Source organism: Pseudopipra pipra, chromosome 5 (genome assembly GCF_036250125.1).
Source record: "Pseudopipra pipra isolate bDixPip1 chromosome 5, bDixPip1.hap1, whole genome shotgun sequence".
Classification (NCBI taxonomy): Eukaryota; Metazoa; Chordata; class Aves; order Passeriformes; family Pipridae; genus Pseudopipra; species Pseudopipra pipra.
Window position 1 is genome coordinate 637,310 of NC_087553.1, and position 20,143 is coordinate 657,452.

At 43.0% G+C, this 20,143-nt stretch overlaps 1 long non-coding RNA gene across 7 annotated transcripts in view; it reads right to left on the reverse strand.

Annotated features, from left to right (window-relative positions):
• The window catches only part of LOC135413932 (uncharacterized), a 134,751-nt gene that overhangs the window by 80,523 nt on the left and 34,085 nt on the right, over window positions 1-20,143 (reverse strand). For all 7 annotated transcript variants that reach the window (XR_010430502.1, XR_010430501.1, XR_010430503.1 and 4 more), the window contains one exon: window positions 1,216-1,387. This is a non-coding gene — a long non-coding RNA (uncharacterized LOC135413932). The remainder of the gene's footprint in view (window positions 1-1,215; window positions 1,388-20,143) is intronic.

Below are 20,143 nucleotides of genomic sequence, written 5' to 3' on the forward strand. Positions count from 1 at the left end.
CTGCATGTTTTCTATTCAAGTGTATTTAGTCATAAATACTTGGTTCTAATGGCATTTTCTTAGTCAAACAGAGCCACTCCTAAGCACTAATATTCTTGGTATAAGACTGTTCTTTTATTCTAGTTGAAGGTCTTTTTAGACAAGTTGAATATTCTGGATTTTTTTCAGCCACACTAATTTCTGCTAATTACACCCATAGCACTCTACATCTCCAAACCCTTTGCAACACTTCATATACTCTGTGCTGGGAGGTTGCCATGAAAGAGAAATAATCCCTGTGATATCCAGTAAAGTTATCAAATTAATTTTATAAAAGGAAGAAATCATAGCAGAAGGACACAGCCATCAGGTCAGACCACCACATTTCCTTGTTCCCAAGGACCTTATTCAAATTCAGCTTCTCTAGTCTCCAGGATAATAAAACAGAAACTCCTGAGTTTATAATGCTCCCAATTAGCTTGTCTGGAGGTATCCTCATTTGAGAGGGATATAAATATCTCTCTCTCTCTCTCTCTGTATCTATTTTTATATACATAAATATCAACTTTATTTATTTATATCTATAAGTATCAGAGACCTGGAGGAAGAAGCAATGAGCCATGAACAATCCCTGCTGGTCTTGCTGTATGCTTTGGCTGTATTTGATAACTTAATATTAAAATGATAATGTATGTGTGCAAAAGATTTATTTTTAATCAGTGCATATTTTTCGAATCATATTACTTTTGAAGTCAGAGGCAGTATTCTTTTTCATTCTTTGCACTTTTAGAAGCAGATAATGAGAGGTACTACTGCCCTTTTGGGGCTTAATTTCCTCAAGTGGAAATTAAGAGTTAGTAAATGAAATACCCTTTACCAGTATTTGAACCATTTGTATAGTTTTTGATTCTGTGTAAGCAAGTTATGCCTACATAAGATACACTTAGTGAAAGTACCAGCATTGTCAATTTTTGTTTTCAGGTATTCCTGAAACTCTCTCCCCATCCCTAACTACCTACCATCAAAGAGAATAACAGAAATCAAATTTTTCAAAACCCAGCCAAATGGATGCTTTCCCAAGGGCCTGCATTTGCTTTTACTTTAAAACCAGCACCCTCAGTTTTGTTTAAAGCCTTTTTGCATTCCAGAGGTGCCTCTTTTCCCTAGATGGGTTCACTTGAGCTTCTTTCTCCACTTCAGCTTTCCAGTGAGCTCCACTCCCTCCCAGTGTGGTACCTGTTGCAGTGTCTCTCCTCAGGCTGAGGCAGATCCAGAAGCCCTTGCAGAGGGAGTTGGCCACGGTCCTGAGCTCCTTTCTGCTGGCACTGCAGCCCAGGGAGGTGTTTGCCTGCTCCCATCATCTCCAGCTGAACCAGGAGGCAGCTCAGCTTCCCCTTCCACTGGGTGACTGCAAGGGAAGAACATCAGCTTAGGGAGCAATAAATCAAACCCAGCCCTGCTCAGCTCCCACTCTACACCCAGAAAGCCAGACCAGAGGATGCTGTGACCTAAATGAGAGGCTCCTCTAAGTCTGGCTTCAAAGGTGATTAAATCCCTCTGGGTTCTGAACATCTCATCCTAAATTACCCATTTCTGTTTGGAAAATGTTGAGACATCTTTTGTTCAAAAGCTTTGAGTTTAGCATAATTCCCATGTTTTCCTTCCCTTCAGGGAAAAAAGACCTCTACAGGGAAATTTCAGAATTAGTCTCAAAATGATAATGTAGCTCACACAGTCAACAGAAGCACCAGGAAGAAAAAAAAAATTGATAAAAACAGGTCCACAAAAATTAAAAAATGGAAACTCCTGAAAAGACAGAGTCTGTGCAGAACAGTAATGCTGGCACGGATCCTACTCAGTATGGAACTGCAGCACTTATGGGGCTGGCAAGGCTACACACATTTATCTGTCCTGCAACAGTCACACACTTGTCTTGGTTGGAAAAAACTCTCAAACTTTGCAAAGAAAAATTTCTTTGGTAGGAAAAGAGAGGTTAATCAAGGTCAAAATACGGTAGAGTACTGAGGCATCTCTCAAATTCACCATAAAAACAGATTCGCAAGTGAGAAAACTTTTGAGAGTCGGCTTCCTTGTATTATTTTAATTATATGTTATAAATACATATAACAAATACTACATATAGTATATAGTATGCAATTAATTATAATTACAGAAATCAATTAATATATGAATCAATAACACACTAAAACAAATTAATATAAATTAACTATTAAATATTGATGTATTTTAATAATATATAATGACATATATTAACACATAATTATGTATTATATATTATATAATACACCTTATTGCCATATTGTTAAGACATTATATATTTATATGCTGATATGCTATATTAATATGCCAGTATATATTCTCTATTAATAATTATTATTAATTATATGATTTTCTATATTATGAATGTTATTAGTTATATATTCTGATACATTTAATCTAAAAGCTTGAAAAAGAGGAGGAACAAGATACAGAAAGATTTCACGATTATCAAACTGAAATTAGTTGGCTGGTCCAAACCAGACCCTATCTAAAATCCAGGGAACCATAAATTGTTGTGCTTTCTTGACAAGAGAACACTTTGCAGGACCCTGGTGTGTGGGAATCAAGGAGCACATGCCAGGTGTAGCAAGGCACAGACTTAGAAGGTTTTTTAACATCACTGCAGACGCTGGTGAGACACAGGAATACTCATCCCAACAGCCATACCACAGGGAATTTAAATGGGGTGATTTTCAGACTTTTTCAGCATTTCCCCATGGAAAGGGCTTGGCTTCTCTGCACCGTGGGGCGGTGATACTTCTGCACCCTCTGGGGTAGAACAGGGCAGAAGGCAAGATTGATTTCCAGAGCTACAGACAAACTGCTGGAAAACTTGGTGTGGTCACTGCTGCTTCTCCTGGCAGTGCCTCGGGAGGACACTCGGTGCCAGTGCTGGAGGAGCTATTGAGGAGCCTGAGGAACGGGAGGCACCCAGAGACCAAGCACAGCGGCTCCCCAGGGACACTGCAGCCCTGCCACAACGCCAGCAGGCCCTCACTGAATCCCACATTATTTTGCCTTATTATTTGGATCGTATTTGTTTTCTTGGTGCTTCCCCAAAAGCCAGCACCAAGCATCTTTCTTTGCAAGACCAGCAACAAACCAGTGCAAAATGCACACACTGCCATGAGAGCAAGTTTCTACACAGCCTCAGCACAGACTGAGGACTCACTCCGAGGTGGATGAGGCAAACAAACAAACAACCCCACCCAGATGACAAAGCAAATATTCCCTTCCTGTCATTTTGGCTGCGCACGTGTCAGGAAACCAGAGGCACAAGGGACGTCGTGCTCGCAGGGATTGCTGCCCTTAGGAACTGCCCTGTGTCCAGCAAACAGCCACCACCGAGGATGTGCAGAGGCACAAGCCCAGGCTGAGCACACCTCAGACCATGTTTACACACTCAGGGCATGAATAAAGGCAGAATTTTCCAAACTATTTTAATGTAAATACAGGGGCGCCCACAGCAGTTCTGCCGGGCCGGCTGCCAAGGAACAAATGTGCTGCAGTGTATTCCATTTACCCCAAACAATGGGAAAGGGCCCTCTCGGGCTGTTCCAGCCGTGCCCAGCGCTGCTACGTGTCTGCCCACAGGTGCCGTGCCCCGCCAGCACTCCCGTGCGCTCCCAGGGATTTGTTCCCTGCCTTTGCTTCCCTGTCCCGGCGGCTGCCGCAGCCTGGTCCGGGTGCCCAGCCCAGCAGGCACACGCAGCGCTGGCAGAGCGTGCTCAGCTGTAACCTAAATGGTTTTTACCTTCTGGGACAAAACCTCAGGGTAGTAATGATGATGGGGAGCAAAAAATTTAGCTAATTCTGTGAGGTTTTCTTTCCAGTATTTCTTTTCCATTATTAAGTGTGCACATTACAATAAGAAACAGATTCAGTTCATGCAGTTTTTCCTTTGGACATAAACACAGAAAAGAAATAATAATCATATGGTTCACTGCACTGCTCCCAAAACTTTCAGCTTTCTGTTTGCTATTCTGCTGCTGTGAAATACTTAGAAGTGCATCCTGGATATTAGCATACAAATAGTGTGTATAATTCAGTATAAACTGGGTTGTTTATAAACATCAAACATTATTTATAGTGCTCACACACATCACCATGGAAACACAGTAATTGCTATACCATTAGGACACAATTTCTCTGTGCAGTGAGGGAGAATGGCAATTTATCTGCATCTGGGTGGTTTCACATTGCTGCTTGTGGCCACTGATCTCCTCTCCAAAGCATCTTTTGGATGTGGAATTAGTTTTGATTACTGAAGAGAAGATTAGATCAATATAAGAGCGAGATGAAACAGAAGAGCACATGTGAAAACACTGCAATTATTGCACGGGAGTGATGTGAACTGTTCAGTGGGGGGGATTCAAAGACCAAGTGAGGAATTTGCAGCCCAGCCAAAGGTCACTGTGGCCAGTGCTTCCCGCTGCCGATGGTCACCGTGTGCTGCCCGGCAGCCTCGAGGAAGCACAGTATTGATTGCAGACTCAAAAGGTAAAAAATTAGCAAGAACAGACAGGCACTCTTGTTCCTAGTTCTGCCAGTAAGGTCAAGGATTGAACAGACCACAGAAATGCTTTTCCCCTTTCAAGAGAACAGAGTATGCAGAGTGCCAACATTTAAAGGTACAGAAGAGTATAGGGGCAGAGCTTATAAAGGATGGCTACGTCTGCATATAGAGAGACACCAACTGGGGGTTTGGTTAATATGAGTAAGAATATAAGGCATTAAGATCATTGCTTTCTGTCTGGCACTTGAAGTGGAGGCTGTGATACAAAGAAACATGTTCTTGGACCTAACAGTGTTAATGGCAAGATTATCCCACCTTGGCAATAACAGCTTCCTGCTTGGTCATATCTGCCTGACAAAGGCCCTTTAAGAGAGCTAACAGAAAAGGGATGGAAATTCAGCACAGCATCCTCATACCAGAATGTATTAAACCACGGCTTGAACTGATCATATGTTTGAACATAAGAAAATATAATAAAATTCTCAGCTGTAATTATCATTCCTTCCAACCAAGATGTGTAAGGGTGAGCAAAGAGGATCCTTGTGCTTTTGATGCAAGGTTCACACTGAGGCTAATTCTGCAATATCACTGCAGGCAAAACTCCTAGAGATGCTAAGTTGGAGTCACAGGTTTGCTCCAAAAAGATTGTATATAGAAATTCTCATTACTGCACGAATTGAGCTTATTCCCCAGCTGGATTTCCTGTGAAGTGTCCGGCATTTTGTCCCATTAAAAAGTGCTCCTGAATTCAGAATGGAAGATTCCTTTGTGCAATCTGTCATAATAACATGAAACCAGAATGGCTTCTCTATTTCTGACAGAGGTTTTTCTCTCAGAAGGGGAAAAAAAAAGGTCTTCTCCCCCCTTGCAGATGTAAATTCTGCAAAGTACTTCGGGAGCCTTTAGGATAAAAAACCTGCTTGAGTAAACACAGGGTATAATTATCATCATCTGTCTTCTCTGTGAATCCATACATTTTATATTCCATTTAAAACAGAAAAAAAAGTCCTCGACGGGATGTCTTCCAGAGCACCAATTTAGCTAATGAGAGTGAATATCAATGACTGCTGGCTAATCAGAATGGTATTAGCATAAATTTTACTTAATGAGGACATATTTGCTGGGTGCCAGGAGCAAAATGGTACTGAGCTAGATTGTAAAATGCAATGGATGGGTAAGTCTCATCTGGAGAGAAAACCAGCAGATCAAATAAACAACTGCATCTGAGGTTCCTGTTAAACTAGAACTTTTGGCAACCCGGGATTTTAACCTCACTTGAGGCTTTTCGAACTTTTCATTACAACAGAATGTTATCAACTCTAACTGTGATGAATTAAACACCCTGGGGAAAGCCTGACAAGAGATTCAATTGAACTCTATTAACCTCACGTGGGTAGGTAGATCACTGAGGGAACTGGCTTTCTCTTTCATTTAAGGCATGCAATAGATGCACTCTGCTGCCCAACAGAAGTGTATTTTCCCTTTGTGCATTGTGTAAGGCTCTCCTGAACAGTCCCCACCGCTGCTCTCAGCCCCAGAAGCAGCAATGTTACATTGCCCTCTGTCTGCCTGCCAGGGATCTCGGGCGGGACATTCCCTGGGGCCGCTCTTGGCCCGAAGGAGTTAAGTGCCAGCAGCATCCCAGTGCCCTTCTGCTCACTGCATTTCTTCCCCTTTACAGAGAATCCCTATTAGACAGTCTGAGAAGTCTCCATGAACAATATGAAAGATTTTTGTCTACAGTAACATAAAGAGGTTAGAGTTCAATACTCTCACAAAATATTTAATCTTGTGAAATGCTTTTTGTAGTGTCATTCTTGTATATACCTGCTTTGAAATTCCTAACCTCAGATTCTTCTATGTAAAGGAATATAGGGCACAAGTGTTCTTACCTTTGATATACTATAGGATCTAACAATATTTAACTGGTGAAGTCATTTTTGTTTCCAAACCTGTGTCTCAAATATGCTTGGGAACGTGGAAACTCACAATGCCCTTATTCATGACATCAAAATCAGTTCCATGGTAACACATTGTGATGACAAAATACACAGATTGCAAGGTCACAAGTCACACTTAAGAACAGGCAGGGGAGAAATTGTTAGTTTAATGAATAACATTAGCCAGTTCCAATAGGAATAAAAATAAAGAAAAAAAATAAAGTGCCTAAAGTAAACACCCTTAAATGCACTTCAGAACCATTTCATCTTAAGTAGTTCTTCAAAGGCAGAAGGCTTCCACAGCTTTCACCTCTGCAGCAAAGAGAAGCCCACGTGAAAGAAAAGAGGCACCGTAAGCTAATGATGGCCCTGGCAATGCTTTTCCTCTCCATGCACAGAGAGAACCAGCAACTGCAGGGAAGAAATGGGGGAAGAAAAGGAGTCACGTCCATTCCAGGCTAAATCCCCCAAAGCAGCCAATGATTCTCGTGCTCAGCAAGGACTGGCTTTTCACACACAGTGACAAGCCACTTCTGAACCTCGCATTTCCTCAGTCTATAGCCAGGTGTTTGGAATATTTCTGTCACAGACCTGTGGGACAGATCCTCCTGCTCAATTTGAAGTGATGCCCTCGCTGCTGATTTACTCAACGCTGCATCACAAGGAGGCAACTCGGGTTTATGGGGCTGTGATGTACTCAGGACACCTCTGACACATGTAGGTATGAGAAATCCCTGCAACTACCTCATCACCTGGGTAGATAAAGCCTGCCAAAGGGAGAGAGGAAGGGAGAACACAACAGAGGAAATTCCCAGCCCAGTATCCAAACAAAGGCCAGGCACCTCTGAGACTCTGCCATCGCCATCAGATTTGCTTGTGACTTCTCAGGGCAAGGACAGGAAAAATGTGGAGTACTCCAAGCAAATGAACAGAAACCCCTGTGGTTAAGGGAACGTTCTTGCATATGGCATGTCTTAGTCATTAGGTGCTTGGTCCATGAAGTCACTGCACAAAAAGTAACAAGCACACTTTTGAATGGGTTTTCCCTCCTGACTCTTACATCTAAACCTTCTTTGAAAGCACAACTGAAATATGTCACATACAATCTATTTGACACAGCTGTGTCATAAAATTGGCACTGCATGTTCTATGCTTACCACAGTCTGAAAGGTCAACAGAGAGGATAGATTTCCTTTAACCTCTTGTTTAAATAGCAACTTATTTTTATTAGAAAAGATGTTATTTTTTTTTTACCATATCATGGCAGACAGCCCTATCCCAATACATCCTTACATAAACAGTGACTGAATAGCCAAAAAACAAATTGCAACTTAAACTCTACAAGGAGAATCACCACAGATTAGTTTTCTTTCCATATATCAGAGCAAAGGATTTGAAAGGTAGGAGCATTTAAAAAAATAGATTGGGGAGCAGCATCTTTGATTTTTATTTAAATGATGTAAAATCACTGCATTATTAAAAAATAATGAAGCCTGCTTTGGTAAGGCATTAACATTTTTAACATATTCCTGAGCTCTGACAGTGAAGGGGATGGTAAAATTCCCTCTATATTATATAAAAGGGCTTGACAGTTGCATACATACTTAACCACAGGTGGGGGGCTCTTCTTAATTTGGTGTCTATCATGTGATGCTTCATAAGCAAAGAATAGCAGGCCATGCTGCTTTATTCAATTGGGTTATGCTTTTACTCTTTCTTCCTGCGTGTGAAAAGCATAACAGAGAACTAGCAGAGCAGAAGTAAGATGTGTTTTGTTAGTTGTCTGAAGCCCTGGGGCCCGGAACCGGATAAGTCCTGATATTATACCCTGGATTGAGCAGAATAAATCCATTTTGTTTCCTCCAAACATTTAGCCATTAAAAAAATATGAGATAGAAAAACAGACTTTGCTGTCTGCATGCCTTCTTGTAAAGCTTGTATTGTGGAAATGTCAGAATCATTAGGTCACTGGCATATATTTTGCAAGCTAATGCTTCTACTTTAATTCTCACTGGGGACTGCATGTCTGCTTTTCAAATAAAACCCAGACTGAAGATGGTGAAGAGAGCTTAAAATGATGCTGGTAACGCTCTGTGATGGCTGATAACACTTCAGGATATGAATAATTAGGAAATTATCAGCCAAGGTTGATACAACTACAGCTATTAAAGCACCAAGCCCCACAAAAGTAATTGCTAAGTGTTAAAATTGCCTCATAAATATTTGTGGCTCCCTTTAAATGTGCACAGAGACACGACTGAATAAAGTTTTAAAATAAACACAGCACAAGAAATAAATTTAATATGTGAAATCATGCACACAAGAGAAGAAGCACAGCGGGTTATACTTCAGAGAAGACAAGTGGATGAATTTGCTCCCGAATCACCCAAGGCAGATGCAAACAGTGGTCAGGGAAACACAAGCCCCATTCCAAAAATAGCTGGTTGTCTCTCAAAACACAGATCACTGATAAAATCTGGCGGGAGTTGAAGAAAGAGGTTAATAGGAGTAGACATAATAACACGAGGAGAAACACTCTCCACTCACAACTGGATAAATAAGTCTCGAACTTGCAGTGGTTCCTCCTGTGCCAGAGCTCTGACTGCCCAAATCAGCTGCTCAGCTCTGCACAGACACGTTTCACTCTGTGACTGAGCACAGGAGCCCCTCTGCTCCAGAGAGAAATGTTCACTGACAGTCCTCCTGCAGGAGCTCACCCAGCTCCCCTGGCAACTCCTGCAGCCCTGCCCAGGGCTCCCAGGCTTGGCACCTCCAGGCTCTCCACCTGGAGCTTGGGGCTCCAGTGAACCCAAAATAGCCCAGCAGTCCAATCCCAGCCAAACCACCGAGTGCTGCCTCGTTTTTATAGCACGGCCAGTTGAAACCATACAAAACCACAAGTTTACTGTGATTCTGATACCAGTTTATAAATCAGCCCAGCCTTATCTGCAAATTAATTTTGAGTCAGTAGGCAAGTTGGTGAACTTGAATAAAACTTCAGCCAAACACAGTCTTTGTTCTGAATTTCTAAACAAGTCCTTAAACTAAACAAATCCCATGCAGTTTCTGTTTTCACTGTGGACATCTCGCACAGCCCTAACTAGATGCAGATTTCTGGGTCCATTTTCATACTGCCAGCTCCATAACAATCCTCCAAGATATATCCTGACTGACTCTTACAGGACCTTCATGACACACTGGCTTAGAGTTACATTGCTCCAAAACAGGAAAATCAGCTTTGAACACTGAAAGGTGCCATTTCACCTGGCATTTTCCAGGCTATTAGTTTAACTTATGAGCACTTTAATAAATCAAAACTTTCCTGTCAACTTCTATAAAGTGAAAATGCAAGACCCAAACAGACGTGGGCATATGCGTAAGCATAACTCCACAGCCATCAGAACACATACACACTGTAAAACCTGAATCATGCTCTGATGGAGAAAACTTGTCAAGTTTTACTGATCCCTTTCTTCAACCTGGTCTCCTCTCTATTTATTTTACTTAAAAATCAGTCTGGCTCTACAACCTATGCAAAACCCATTCTGTGTTACTGCTCTGAAACTGTACAGCACTTGCACAAATAAAAGATGAGTTTAAAGGCCCTCAGCTTTTACCTGTAAGTGCCTCCCCTTTTCTCCACTGCAGAAGTGAGTAAGACAGTCAGTAAATAACTCATTACAAATGCTAAATTGAGTTTTGCTCAATTTTGTTTATGATTCATTCTTGTCCTTTGACTAAGTGTATCGGGGAAAGATGAATTCCCAAAAGCTTGATTACTGGAATAAAATAATTTTCAGAATGTATGCCCGAAAAAACGTTGAAGTATAATCTCTGCACTGTAAATAATCCTGTTAAAGCAGCTGTGCCTGACAAAGAGCAGAATGTCCTCTCAAGCATCTGTACCTTCCGTGAATGTCTGTGGACTCTTCAGAGAGGAAGACGGTTCACAGGGAAATCTGAATTACACAGTTTCTCTGAAATACTGTGGAAGGCAAGTATGTTTGGAAACGTTTTCAAAAAGTGGATATGTATTTTCAGAAATGGTTTTGGATAAAAATTTTCTCTGATCACTAGATCAGGGGTATATCTATTTATTCTTAACTGCTACATCAAAAGACCCTGCCAAGTATTGGCCTCAGGTATTTTCCTTTCCGGATCAAGCACAAGAGCAACTGGAACATGATGAAAAAGAAGCCCATGTTATTGCTCCTGTGAGCATGAGGGCAATGTTTTTGTGGGTTAGAGCAAAAGAGGACACACTGCAAGAGAACCAGCCATCTCAAAGATGTGGAGCACTTCATTTCAGCCCGGCTTTAGATTTTTAGCTGGCTTTGTGGTGAGCCCTCTCTGCCTTGTTTTCTCACTAATTCCCTCTTATCACAGCTTTCTCACTCTAGGCAGGGCTTGCTGTGGCTGAAGGAGCAGCCCAACATCACTGTGAGGCTGCTCTGTGTACTCTTCAGAAGGCCCTGGGAGTTGGGGGAGACTCCTGCTCACTGGAGAAAGGCCAACACCACCCACTTCTGCCAGGAGGATGGTCTGGGTCCATCAGCCTCACATGAGTCCCTTTATGGAGCTAATCCTTACAGAAGCTGTTCCCAGACATGGGAAGGGGGTGACTGGGAGCAGTCAGCATGGATTGACCAAGGGCAAAGGACAGCAAGCAACCCCTCTGCCTTCTGTGCCGTGGTGAGCAGGCCCAGCCCTGTGCACAGAGCAGTGGGGAAGGCAGTGCATGGTGTGCACCTCAGCTGCAGCAAGGCTTGGACACAGGCACAGCCCAGCACCAACAGCAACAGAGTGTGTGTGCCAGGACTGTGAGAAATAACAGAGAGGAAAATGCTGTGGGACTCTTATGCAGCTACGAGATTTTAGAGATTTTTTTTTAGATTTGGGTGCATAAGTTATTCTCACACCCAGAGAGTGTGTACAGGCTACCAGTCAGCTGAAGTTACCAAAACCCCTTTGGAAAGAAAACCTGTTTATAGGAAAGGAATTGATAAAAGCTTTCTTTGGTGGCACTAGAGTGAAATCGAACCATTATGTCTGGATATGAACTGCATGTGAAAGTATAACAAAATCTTGAAGAAATAACAGTAATAATTGTTTTCTTATAAAACATTGTCAGGAAAAGGAATACTTACTCAAGAGGTGAAAATGCCAGATATTAGGTTGTTAAGAAAGTGAATACAGTAGGAAGACAGAAGCCATTAAAAGCTCAAAAATATATTCTCAGATGTTTTTAATGGCATAGAAAAGCTATCAATGGAATACAAAATAAAGTTAACAGAATTCAATTTCCCCATTATAGGCATGCCAACACATACTTAGAAGCATACTTAGATGAAAACTTAAGGAAAAAATGAGACTTATTGCTCTGAATCCAGCACCTTTAGAAGGGGTCTTTTGCCTACCAGCCCCAGAGCATGGGAATACACTGAAGGTTACTGATGGTATTTTGCTGTAAGGACAAAGAGTGGAACAGTATCATGGACACAGAGCTGGTGGTGTAAGCTTGGACCTTAACAGACAGCAATGTAAATGTGGGAGTGAATAATTAACTTCTGTAGGAAACCCAGGACTGATCCGGGGGCCCTGCTAGGCCTTGGGGGGTTAGAGATGGTTATCAATATTTCTTTACTTACACAGAAGGAAAGTACACACAACATGATAAATTTGGCTGAAAAAAAAAAATCTCTCCATTTTGGCTGCCATAATTGTTGAACTCAAAACTTTAATCTGCAAAAAATGTGTATGAGAGACACTAATCACAACAATTAGCCTAAGAACAGCTTATGAAGAAGACGCCCTTCCTTTGATTTCTGATGGCAATTGCTGTACAAAATCATCCACCAACCCCGCTACGTGAGGCCTCGCAGCAACACTTTTGCAATGATGGGAATCATCAGAGACTGTAGTTAAAGCTGCAGGAAACTCAAGTGAAGCTGGATGCCAGTGAAAATGGCCAGGAAAATGAAAAGCTTCCAGTGCTCATGGCTGCACAACCCCCTGCTCCTCGCTGCAGAACCAGGCTGCACAGCTCTTATGCCAGTGGTGGAGAAAGGAGTTGCACAGACTGAAAAAGTTATTCTTTCAATTGCAGATGGATGATTTACAGCTGGAACAGAAACCTGGAAAAGACCTCGTGTCAGCAGACGCTCTGTCTGAGTTTTCAATAAAAGAGAGGTAGTTCAAACACCAGAGCCCGATGTTGTTCGTGTAAATAGGTTCAGGAAAATTCTCTGGGTCTCAGACAGGATGGGGTCTGTCACTGCAAGACACAGTAAGGCAGAAAGGAGCCTTTGCAAAAGGTAATGCCCCAGGCAACGAGGGCTGGCTGGCTGCTGAACAGAAACCTACCCCTTTCCCCAGTTGGGAGGAGAAATTTAGGTGGCAGATGGTACTTTACTCAGAGGTTCTAGATCACTGGTGTGTAACACTGCCTGGTCCTAATCCCTCCCTGGATTTCTCCCTTATTTTGTGCATTTAGACCTCAATGGAGGAAAATAACTTATAAATGTGCTTAACTTTAAAGAGGTGATTAATGCCTGAAGACATCAGTAGCAGGTAAGCACATAATTACTTACGTCTAAAATAAAGATGAGATTTGTACACTCTAAGTGCATTCCTAATAGGATTTCTTAAGGGAGATTTTTTAATCTTATTTTGTTCACCTGTAGAGAGTCTAGCAAAAAGATTTCTCTGAAGAAAAAAAAAAAAGGCAGAAATGTTTCCTTGGCAGGCACGTTTCAAAAAGAAACAAGATTTTGATTTGCTTGGAACACAGCATATTTTAACATACACTGATTTCTTCAAACATTTGCAGAGTCTGTATGAGGGGGCTGTCAAGCCAGCATAATCCATCTTTTGATTTTTGAAGTGTAATATCTCTGCCTGGACTTCTGATTGAGCCACAGTAAACAAGAACACTTCCTCCCCTTTCTGCAAGGCCTGTTTGATGCTGTCTCTTGATCTTGAATTAGTTGTTGACTCACATCAAATGCAAATCAAGTCCTTTTACAGGATGAATCATCTCTGCCCTTGGTTAAGGGGGTAAGAAGAGATGAGAAGGGAAACAGTGCATTTCTGGACAATGCTGATGACTGAGGGCTGGTGTGACTCATGCTTAGGAGGCCACTCTGCACTTTCAAGTCAACAACTGAGGAGATGAAGAAGCAAGTTCAAACGGGGCTTTCAAAGGGAGAAGAAAACAGGAACTGGGTTAAGCTCCAGAGCAATGCACACAGCCACATCCTGAAGCCCCCACTGATGCAAGACTCCCAGTGCCATTACCTTTAAGGTTTCCAAGCACTAAGCTTAGAGTTCATGGTTTAACACTGACCATGAGTTAGCTGGGCATTTCAAAGAGCCCAAAGTCCACTCAGTAGAGTTTTAAAATAATTATTTTCTGGTCAGATTTTGTAACAAACAGGAACCAAAAGAGCTGTATGTCACTGTCCTCAAAAAATCAGTTTCCTTCTCATATCCATGGCATTGTTATGAAAACTGGGGGCATTTGCAGGGCTATGAGGAAGAGGGTATGGATGGGGGCATATCCCCTTGCTGAAAACTAGGTGTGGAGGACAACTCTCAAAGGAGGATCCAGTAAACCATTTTCGTATCCAGCCTAATTCTACTCTATGTGGAAATTAATACAGAGTTAGAAAAATGTCTGTCCATGCAGCAAAGGATGTGTTTGCTGAGGAGAAAGAGAGACAGAAGTAACACATTAAAAAATCAGTAAGGCAGGAGTGTACCCACTTTGCTGTTTACCATAGACAGAGACAACCATTTCTTTGCAAACAGAGGGGAAAAATGCTTTTTATTCAGTTCACTAAAAATTGAAAGAGATTTTTGGCTATTCCCTTATGGACTGTTTTGGGGAGGTATTCTTTTTTTTTTTTTTTTAAATCAAAGGATGTTCCATGCATTACTTTCCTACCTACCACACACATTACTGCACATGAGCCCCTTTTATGTTCAGGTACACCAGGCTTAATTGCAGAACTGAGACTGCTCTCTTTGGAGGACAAGGAATCAACATGTCCTGTGTGCAGAAGCAAGACTCTCTCTTAATCCTATAATAATTTTCTTATTCCTTTCATACTCTTGTCACTGGTGCTTAAGACAAAAACTTGGCAAAAGGGCTTTAAAACAAAGTCAAGGTATTGCTTAAAAGTTTAAAAAGAGCAGGCAAGAAGAGATTTACCTATTTTTAGAGCAGCAGTGAAACAAACACTTTTACTTTAAAGAGTTAGGATGACTTAGTTAAGAAAATTTCGGATTAAAGAACAAACATAATGAGGATTACTTGGGAATTATGCGACGACACAGAGATGTCCCTGTTGTTTTCCGCTCTGAGCAGACCTCCTGCCTCAGCCCAGCCTTTCTGGGACAGTTCTATGGTCATTCAGCATGGACAACACAGGCACCAAACCACCTGCCTCATTTACAACATTAATAAGCTTCAAACCTTCTCTCTGGCAGAAATGCTCCCGAAGGCAAGTCAGGCTCTCATAAGACATTGCTCCTTTAAACCAGCATTAGATTTCTGTCTTGCCAGACCCTCAGTAACAGCAGTTCTCAGGTCTTGGCTAGCACTGAACCAGTTTTTGTAAAATATACCACAGATAGCTTCTAATTGGAAAATATTAGCATGAGTAACAGTGTGTTTCATGTGCGTTCAGCCAGTTATGCCCCTGGTTAAAAGAGTAAAGCCTCTAAGAAATGGCTGAGAGAAAATGTCCACAGAAGGGACTAGGATGCATTTGTGGTGGCTGTTTAAAGTGAAAATAGAAAATCAGGTTGCCCAGGTTTTCCATTTTAATATAACTTTCTAGTTGCCACCTGATGCCAAGTTGCTAATTACACACACGTGGTGTAATAGTCAAGTGGTGAAAATTTGAGGCTTGTGGCACAGAATGCTTATGGTTTTGCAGAGATTGTAACATTTTCCAGTGAACGGAGCCATCAAGGTAAGACCCCAAATTCCCACTTGCAAAGACACAGCAACAACTCCCACTACCCAGCAGTACCTCATATGTACCTCAGATCAGCTTAGTGGAACCAGTGCATACTCGTCATTCATTTAGGTAAACTCATATTTTGGGTTTTCTGCTGTAAATTAGACAAACTCATGTTTTCTGGCTTTAAATTCCTCTTTTTAAAACATCACTTCAACTACCTTAACTTGTACATGAAAATGCTGGAGGAATAAACTCCCTGGTAATATTTATCTTTTTTTTAATAAATAATACATTTTGTCACATTTTACATAGCAGTATTCTCTATTTCCCCAACCAAAATGAGATTTAAAAAAAACTAAAGCAGTACTAGCCCCCAGTGTCAGCCATACCTTCTGCACCTTCCTTTGTGTCACAGCTGGGCACAGATTCATCATTCATTTATTCCTGCCCGGATCAGGGCACTGGATGGAGCTGGGTGTGTGGCACCTGCAAGCCCTGAGGAGCAGCCTCTGCCCTGCCCATGTGGGTTGGACACCTCCACAACTCATGGACTTGCTGAAGGACCCTGGTTCCTGCACACTCTGTGTGCGACCCCAGCCCACAGACACAGCCCTGTGAGAGTTCCCAGCTACCCCTGCACACACCTATTTATCCAGGCCACCATGTGTAACCAATTAACAGAAACCAACACTGCATGACAACAGCCCTTGCTCAGGTGTTTCTTGTCTACGTTTCACACTCATTCCCAGTGAGCTCCAGTTTGGTCCTGCACTCATTTGCTCTGAGATGCTGTCACTGAGAGCTGTGACCAGGATCCCACCTGGGGATCAGGCCAAAGGCACACACAGACACAGCAGGAAGAAGCAGCAGCACTCCAAAGGGCTGGCAGCCTGAGCAAGGAGGAGATGTGGGAGGACAAACAGGCAGCAAACAACGCTCTGAGAGGCTGAAGTAGTTTAGGAGCAGAAATCTCACTTACTTTCAACAGTGCTTTTGAAAACTGCATCCAGCATGACTTCTCCAAGGTCGCACAGGAACTCAGCAGGGAAGCTGAGATGAGTAGCAGTCCAGCATCCGCAGGACCCCAAAGCTCCTCCAGGATGGCTGGAGGTAGACTTCAAACAGTATAGATAACCCAACTGTGAGATTAGATCCAAGCCAGGAAAGAAGTCAAATAGTCCAGCAGTGCTGCTGAAAACAAGGAACATGCACTGGCCCTAATGCTGGCCTCAGCTTCCAAACCACTGGAAAGAAAACCATGGCAGCAAGGCTTGCAGAAGAAAAGGGCTCACAGCCTCAGCAACAGCTAGGAGGGAGGGGGAAAAGGACCCACAAACTCTGCAATCATCCATACAAAACTGCACCAAGCTGTAGGGCTAGCGAGGTCCTCGTGGTGTGACGAACAACAGGCACCCCTGGCTCGGGACTTACTGCAGGCTAAGATGAGAGAACTGTGACTGGGAAAGAAAACCAGTGTAACCAGGAGAAAGTAGAAAATGGAAGAAGGGGTAAGGGGAGGGAACAAACCCAAGTCCCTAATTTCTCTCATGCAAGGAACAGAAAGTCACAAACTTCAGGAACAACCTTGAATTCTGGTTTGGGCTTTCTTTTTATGTGGGTATTTTCTTTCTCATGGTGTTTTTTTATTCTAGCATGATGCCAGCAATAACAAACCATATGCTCCAAGAGATGGCTGTCCAGGTAAGTAATGAGGTGGTAAAACAAGGGTTCCTAATGCCTCAGCCCCCTGCCCTGCCAAGGGGTGGCCTGGCTCCAAGGTGCTGAAGGACAAATCAGTGTGGAGGCCAAGCAGTCCCAGCCTTCATCAGTCAGTGGGTTCAGCACAGTCCAACAAAACTATTAGGACTTCTGAAGACTTCCTATAGACAACCCCTAAAGACCACGCAGGGGAAATGTTCATGCTGTGTTTGGAGAAGCAACCAGAGCAGCTGCCAAGCCCCAGTCCCTGCCCAGGCACACCCCACAACTCACGTGCACAGCCCCAGGCTGGGGCTCCAGGACAAAGGGGACCCTGCACACCTGAGGAGAGGAGGGGTTGTTTTGCTGCCAGGTCTGACTGGAAGTGCTTCCTGCAGGCAGTGCACCAGAGTGGGGTGTTGCACTCAGGCTGCTGCAGAGATGAGTCACTAAGAGCTCTGTGGGCACCACCATGGCAGCACTGCAGGAGGAGAGGACATGCCAAACTCCACACAACCACCACAGATAATTGCTTTATCTGTAACCTTTACCTCCTCAGTGAATCCACAGACCCTCAGTGCACAGAGCACAGTGTATCAGAAAGACTCCTAAAAAAAAAAAAACCAGCACAATTTGGACACTTACCTCAGGGAATAAGCACAAATAAATTTCCAAAGCAGCTTGTTGCATGGCAAAGTTGACTCAGAAGGTGAATTTTGTGAAGTGATGCTCTCTTTGCCTGGTGACACTGGGCACAGGGAATTTAGCAGGCATGGGCATGTGTCGGTTTTAGGAAAAGGGAGTAGATGACAGATATACAAATGTGGAGATTGCCCTGAGCAGACAAGGCAGAGCTTGTAGAAAATGGAGTGAGGCAATGCAGACCTCCTCTGGTGATGGTGGTGTGCATCTTCCCCTGGAAATTGTAGCTGCACACACCCCCTCTCCCCAAATACACAGCCTTGCACCACAGAATACTCCCGACTTGCACCACCAGCTTCTCTTCCCCATATGGAAGGTTCAAGTAGTCATGTTATCCACTTCACTAAGCTCCACAGAAACACTTGGAAGACTAATAGTCTTCTGCAAATGATCCTGTTAAAAAGATTCACGACTGGCAATTTCATTCAACTATGTTGTTAAGTATGTTACTGTTAGTCCTGCTGCCTCTTGCTCATGCAGCTGCCAACTATGTGATGGCAATGCTTAATGGAAAACATACTTATCTGTTAAATAATGGCAGGTATGTTCCCTTGAAAAATCCAATCCTGCCACTTGGTTTTGCTTCATACATGCCAACTCTCAGGAACAGGCTCTGGGGGACAACTCTTGAACCTTGCTGTGGGAAAGGCAGGTCTCTTTTGCTGAGAGCTGTTCGGAGCCTAGGCAAAGTGAATGTGGGGCAGCATACAATCAAAAGGGAAGATAATTCAAAATAAGGGAGCATTTAAAAATCCTTTCTTTGGCTAACACTGGCAGTAAATGTCTCACTTGAAATACTGCAAGAAAATTCAGGTTGCCTGCATGAGAGAGCTACGGCAGAGCAGGAAACTAAACCCAGTAATTAACAGTGAGATTTTAGCTCTGACAACATAAAGCATAGCACAGCACGAGGAACTGCCTAATATTTTGCATTTTTCTATAAGAATGAGGGCAGAGTTTAAAATAATGCAGGGGGCTTGGGTGAAAGTTAATCATTCAGCAGCAGGTCCCAGCCAGGATCCCCTGCCCCCGTTTGGAGCGGGGCCGGGCTCTCTGTGGGCACTCAGGCCTACATGCGTAGATCATGTTTTGCAAAATTGGTGCCTGATGTCCTGGCTAAAACAATCCAGCCTTATTGCTTATGCAAAGAGCAGCCTGCAGTAGACACAGCAGAAGCACAAGGGGAGGGCTAGAGGACTTGCCTGGTCGTTCAACCATGAGGGTGTGCTGAAGGATTTCTCTCCGGGGCTCCCGGCACAGCCCACAGGAGCCCGGCCACTGCGCACACCGCGCGGGGAAGTCACTCGGTAGTCTGATTAAAATAACATCTTCTAATTCCCTTTTTGTTGTAATTTACAGCCTCTCTCCTTTGGCTGAACCTGCCAGCCATCCTGGAGGTGAACAAAGAGAATGTGCTAAAGTTGCCAATTCTGGGGCCTGGTGTGAGAGAAGGCCTTTGTTTCCAGAGGTTGTATTTACTCTGGAGACAGTTAATCAAAGCTCCGCAGAGCATTGTAATTCTGCTGTTCCTCTCGGACGGGGATGAACTCAGTGTCTGATCCCTGCCACCGTCTCTCCAATCCCCTCACTAAGCTCACTCCAGTGTAACTCACACCAGGGTCGCTTAAGAAGCATCCGAGCTTTTTCAAAATGGCTTTAGATAATTAAATTACATCACTTGTGTTGTTGTATTTCATATTAGCACCATGGACACCAGCTAACACAGCTGAAATGAGTATCAGGACTATTTCAGCAGGAGGACATTTAACACCTACAGCCCAAAAGGGGACTTGGATGGAGCCAGTTCCACTGGGGAAGCGCACATTTGGGACAATATGGCCAATTTGTCACATGGCTAATGTAAAATCAAGGGACAATCCATACAGAGACACACAAAACAGGCAGGTGCTAAAGGTGTGTGTCGTATATCTTCTGATTCTCTCAATTCATTATTAACCCTCCTCTAATAACCCACATTGCCTTAGACCACAAAGCTGCACATACAGCATTAATGCCTGATAACTCATTCGTTTTTCATTTAAAAATCACACAGAAAAGTCTCTGAAGTCCTCTGGAGACACCCATACACACTTTTTTTTCATATACAGCTGATCAAAATAGCAAATTATTTCAAATAACCACATTCTTGACTTGATTTTACACGAAGTCTGGAGACTATGATGAAAGACTCTAAGGCAAAGCAAAACTACACTGGATCAACTCATGCTACTCAGACTCTGACAGATCTCATTGTAGCTTTGTTATAAAGCACAGCTTTC